The 6,117-nt window shown below is 50.0% G+C and overlaps 1 long non-coding RNA gene across 2 annotated transcripts; it reads left to right on the top strand.

Annotated features, from left to right (window-relative positions):
• The first annotated feature begins 1,933 nt into the window (after positions 1-1,933).
• Positions 1,934-5,723, top strand: LOC122929488. Of its 2 annotated transcripts, XR_006387975.1 has the most exons (4): positions 1,934-2,177; positions 3,258-3,355; positions 5,350-5,495; positions 5,664-5,723. It is a non-coding gene; the product is annotated as an uncharacterized LOC122929488 (long non-coding RNA). The 2 variants fall into 2 exon arrangements; XR_006387974.1 differs by lacking the exon at positions 1,934-2,177 and having other exon boundaries at positions 3,342-3,399.
• Positions 5,724-6,117: the final 394 nt, after the last annotated feature.

The raw sequence follows: 6,117 nt of genomic DNA, 5'->3' as shown, positions 1-6,117 counted from the left end.
CCCCTTCCACCACTAAAAAGGATATATGGTTCAATTTTCCTTTTCTTGTCCTCCTCCACCATATCAACATGCTTATTAGACTCGCGTCACTCCTAATGTTTTAGAGGGTCAGCTCAGCAGCAGGCCCTCACCCATAATGTTTGAGGGTCACCAGTAGGCCCTCAACCATAATGTTTTAGATGGTCAGCTCAGCAGCAGACCTTCACCCCTAATGTTTTAGAGGGTCACAAAAAGGCCCTTGCTCCTAATGTTTTTGAGGGTCACCAGCAATCATAATTTTTCAAGGGTGTATGATGGCCTCCTTTATGTGTAATAAAGGGTGTATTAGAGTGACGGTTCCTTGTAATTTTTGGCAGCCCTTTTCCTTAGTGCATAGGCTTTATGAGTGTAGGAGTCCTACTACCTGAACAATTGTACCACAATGTGAATGAGGCCCTCCTGTCAGATTATAGTATTCCTAGAGAGGATACAAAAGTATATGATTAAATGGGGGCTTTCACATAAAATAACCGTTATAGAACACTATCAGGATCTCCATTACATTCCCCATATTAGAATGCTACTTTCCATATTGCTGTCCATCACCGATTTTCTCATAAAAACACTTTTATTCAATATGTTAATTAGCTTCTAAAGGTCTTAGTGAGAAATTCAGCGCCAGCACTTCATTCCCCATTACTGGCAGAGGCACAAGAGCATTTAATGTGCATGTGCCGGTGACGCGTTATACTACCCTACCTCGTGAGATTTCCCTACCCTCTGACTTCCTGTCGCATGAGCGATGACGTCGGGGGGCGTGTCTCACTTTTCTCCATCTGCGCATGCCCAAAAGGACACTCTAGTGAAAAGCTCAAGGCTGAACTTAGCAGCACGCCGGGAACCTGCGCATGCGTCTGGGAGCCAAGGTAGGGAAAAATCACGGGTCAGTGCGCAAGCGCAGTTAACTCATTAAAATCCACCCGATATACGCGCCTGCGCAATGTGATGGTAGGGGAAAATTACGTCCCAGTGCGCAAGCGCCGAGGGTAAGCATGAATATCCATGCCAAAAGCACTTTTAACCCTTTGCAGGAGCTATTCTCATATTGGTTCTTGACTGATTGTCCTCCTATATATAGGTTCTATTATATAGGGGGTCTGTCTGCACAGTATATGGGGGGGGTCTGTCTGCACAGTATATGGGGGGGGGTCTGTCTGCACAGTATATGGGGGGGGGTCTGTCTGCACAGTATATTTGGGGGGCTGCCTGCACAGTATATTTGGGGGGCTGCCTGCACAGTATATTTGGGGGGCTGTCTGCACAGTATATGGGGGGCTGTCTGCACAGTATATTTGGGGGGCTGCCTGCACAGTATATTTGGGGGGCTGTCTGCACAGTATATGGGGGGCTGTCTGCACAGTATATTTGGGGGGCTGTCTGCACAGTATATTTGGGGGGCTGCCTGCACAGTATATTTGGGGGGCTGTCTGCACAGTATATGGGGGGCTGTCTGCACAGTATATTTGGGGGGCTGCCTGCGCAGTATATGGGGGGGGGGGGTCTGTCTGCACAGTATATTTGGGGGGCTGTCTGCACAGTATATTTGGGGGGCTGTCTGCACAGTATATGGGGGGCTGTCTGCACAGTATATAGGGGGGCTGTCTGCGCAGTATATGGGGGGGCTGTCAGCGCAGTATATAGGGGGCTGTCTGCACAGTATATAGGGGGCTGTCTGCTCAGTATATGGGGGGGCTGTCTGCACAGTATATTTGGGGGTCTGTCTGCGCATTAAATGGGGGGGGCTGTCTGCGCAGTATATGGGGGAATCTGTCTGCGCAGTATATTGGGGTCTGTCTGCGCAGTATATGGGGGGGCTGTCTGCGCAGTATATGGGGGGGCTGTATGCGCAGTGTATTGGGGGGCTGTCTGCGCAGTATATGGGGGGGCTGTCTGCGCAGTATATGGGGGGCTGTCTGTGCGGTACAGTATATTGGGGGATGTATGTGCAGCATATTTTGGGGGGCAGTGTATTATATTTGTGGCCTGTGTGTTAGATGTGTACAACCCTAATTTAATAAATACTACGAAACTGCAGCCATCTCGTCACTTGGAGAAGGATGAGAAGCGGCCCCCATCCAGAGGCACACATCTGCCACCAGATCCGTCGCTCACTGGATTCTGTAATCAACGTCTGCTGTGTATGTGTGCACCGTCCGTCTGCTGTGTATATGTGCACCGTCCGTCTGCTGTGTATATGTGCACCGTCCGTCTGCTGTGTATATGTGCACCGTCCGTCTGCTGTGTATGTGTGCACCGTCCGTCTGCTGTGTATATGTGCACCGTCCGTCTGCTGTGTATGTGCGCACCGTCAGTCTTCTGTGTATGTGCGCACCGTCAGTCTTCTGTGTATGTGTGCACCGTCAGTCTTCTGTGTATGTGTGCACCGTCAGTCTGCTGTGTATGTGTGCACCGTCAGTCTGCTGTGTATGTGCGCACCGTCAGTCTTCTGTGTATGTGCGCACCGTCCGTCTGCTGTGTATGTGTGCACCGTCCGTCTGCTGTGTATATGTGCACCGTCCGTCTGCTGTGTATATGTGCACCGTCCGTCTGCTGTGTATATGTGCACCGTCCGTCTGCTGTGTATGTGTGCACCGTCCGTCTGCTGTGTATGTGTGCACCGTCAGTCTGCTGTGTATGTGTGCACCGTCCGTCTGCTGTGTATGTGTGCACCGTCAGTCTGCTGTGTATGTGTGCACCGTCCGCTGCTGTGTATGTGTGCACCGTCCGTCTGCTGTGTATGTGTGCACCGTCCGTCTGCTGTGTATGTGCGCACCGTCCGTCTGCTGTGTATATGTGCACCGTCCGTCTGCTGTGTATGTGTGCACCGTCCGTCTGCTGTGTATGTGCGCACCGTCCGTCTGCTGTGTATGTGCGCACCGTCCGTCTGCTGTGTATGTGCGCACCGTCCGTCTTCTGTGTATGTGTGCACCGTCCGTCTGCTGTGTATGTGTGCACCGTCCGTCTGCTGTGTATGTGTGCACCGTCAGTCTGCTGTGTATGTGTGCACCGTCAGTCTGCTGTGTATGTGTGCACCGTCCGTCTGCTGTGTATGTGTGCACCGTCCGTCTGCTGTGTATGTGTGCACCGTCCGTCTGCTGTGTATGTGTGCACCGTCCGTCTGCTGTGTATATGTGCACTGTCAGTCTGCTGCACTGCGTCTGTTCTGCCATTTGCTCTAACAATTTTAATTTTTTTTTTTGTGTCACATCTCTGACCAGCATGTTCTCCTATGGAACACGAAGTACCTGAAGTGGAATGAAGAAGCCCATGTTTGAGGCCTGCGCCCTGGCGGGAGCATTGAAGGGGCATCTGACAGGTGACGAGCTGCTCCTGTGTACTGTGATCACCGCGAGTTCAGAGGTCGGCAACCATAGGCCGTCCACATGCTGTGAATTACATCTCCCATCATGCTGGTAAAGTATTATGGGAGGTGTAGTCCAAAACATCTGGAATACCAAATGCGTATGAATGAAAAGCATGGTGTGTGATTGGTCAGTAACAAGGGTTGAAGCCTTGACGTGGCGTTACTGCTCACATGTGTATCCATGTGCCAATTCAACCAATGTGAGTGACTGTAACTAATACTGATTAGTTAACTATAAATACTGTGACAATGGAGAATTAAAAGACCGTATCTCCTACACACCACTTACACCGTGACCGTATCTCCTACACACCGCTTACACTGTGACTGTATCTTCTACACACTGCTTACACCGTGACCGTATCTCGTACACACTGCTTACACTGTGACCGTATCTCCTACACACCACTTACACCGTGACCGTATCTCCTACACACCACTTACACCGTGACTGTATCTCCTACACACCGCTTACACCGTGACCGTATCTTGTACACACCGCTTACACCGTGACCGTATCACCTACACACCGCTTACACCGTGACCGTATCTCCTACACACTGCTTACACCGTGACCGTATCTCCTACACACTGCTTACACCGTGACTGTATCTCCTACACACTGCTTACACCGTGACCGTATCTCCTACACACTGCTTACACCGTGACCGTATCTCCTACACACCGCTTACACCGTGACCGTATCTCCTACACACTGCTTACACCGTGACTGTATCTCCTACACACTGCTTACACCGTGACCGTATCACCTACACAACCGCTTACACCGTGACCGTATCTCCTACACACCGCTTACACCGTGACCGTATCTCCTACACACCTGCTTACACCGTGACCGTATCTCCTACACACTGCTTACACCGTGACCGTATCTCCTACACACTGCTTACACCGTGACCGTATCTCCTACACACCGCTTACACCGTGACCGTATCTCTACACACTGCTTACACCGTGACCGTATCTCCTACACACTGCTTACACCGTGACCGTATCTCCTACACACTGCTTACACCGTGACCGTATCTCCTACACACTGCTTACACCGTGACGTATCTCCTACACACTGCTACACCTGTGACCGTATCATCCTACACACTGCTTACACCGTGACCGTATCTCCTACACACCGCTTACACCGTGACCGTATCTCCTACACACCGCTTACACCGTGACTGTATCTCCTACACACTGCTTACACCGTGACCGTATCTCCTACACACGCTTACACCGTGACCGTATCTCCTACACACTGCTTACACCGTGACCGTATCTCCTACACACTGCTTACACCGTGACCGTATCTCCTACACACTGCTTACACCGTGACCGTATCTCCTACACACCGCTTACACTGTGACCGTATCTCCTACACACCGCTTACCTTACACCGTGACCGTATCTCCTACACACCGCTTACACCGTGACCGTATCTCCTACACACCGCTTACACCGTGACCGTATCTCCTACACACCGCTTACACCGTGACCGTATCTCCTACACACTGCTTACACTGTGACCGTATCTCCTACACACTGCTTACACTGTGACCGTATCTCCTACACACTGCTTACACCGTGACTGTATCTCCTACACACTGCTTACACCGTGACCGTATCTCCTACACACCGCTTACACCGTGACCGTATCTCCTACACACTGCTTACACCGTGACCGTATCTCCTACACACTGCTTACACCGTGACCGTATCTCCTACACACTGCTTACACCGTGACCGTATCTCCTACACACCGCTTACACGGCCATAGAGGGACATATGTTCTGACCTTTCTGAGACCTGGGGGGATTTAAATGCGGTGTCTCAGAAGATATGTTGTAAGAACAGCAATTTTTTTTTTTAAACATTCATATTGTTCTTAACCTTACATCATGTTATGTTTTTTTTTTCCAACATTTAAACAGGTTACACAACGCGTTGCTGATCTATCCAGGACGGCTTCAGGATGGACTATAAGAAGGAGGTTCAGTCCCGATTGGGTCCGGCGCAACCTCAGGGAGTACATATACAGCGGCCTTGGTTTACGACGACGCACAATGGCACAAAGAAGGTAAATTATATATATTTTTTAAAGAAATGTAATTTAAGGGACTGTCTGTAACAGCAGAGCGTTTGGCTACCCTGTTTTGGACAGCCAACTTATGGTGTAATGTAGACGTAGCATTGGACATGGATGGTGTTTTTAAAGGTAAATTTTTATTTCATTTTTTTCATACAGAACTAAGAGCAGCGCTCTGGAGACTGAACAACCTCCTGATGCGGAAAATGAATGGATCGCCAACGCCAGACCTCCTGTCCCTCATGCATCTGCTCGGGAGAATCCGGGTCCCCTACCGGATCCCTCTGCTCAACAGAGGCTCTTAGGTTGACATCAAAATTTAAGAGCCCTGCTGAGCATGCAGAGATCCGGTAGGCCAAAGCAAAATGATTATGTGGCCCGTGTAGAGGTTGTTTCCAACACTGTAGAAGGTTTGGACGAATATCAGAAGGAGTTTAGTGCTGCCTTGATTCGCCGCTGGGAGGGAGCAGAGTCGGCGATCCAATGCAGCCCTAACTACCATTATGGGGTAAGCATAATCAATTTGGTGGACTCAATGACGCCCGAGCAGTTGCATGAGTTTAATATCATGCTTAGAGAATGTGTCACAGAAATTGGCCACGGCCCCCACAAC

This window comes from Bufo gargarizans, chromosome 2 (assembly GCF_014858855.1).
Source record: "Bufo gargarizans isolate SCDJY-AF-19 chromosome 2, ASM1485885v1, whole genome shotgun sequence".
NCBI classification, from domain to species: Eukaryota; Metazoa; Chordata; class Amphibia; order Anura; family Bufonidae; genus Bufo; species Bufo gargarizans.
This window is presented reverse-complemented; position numbering and strand designations above follow the sequence as displayed.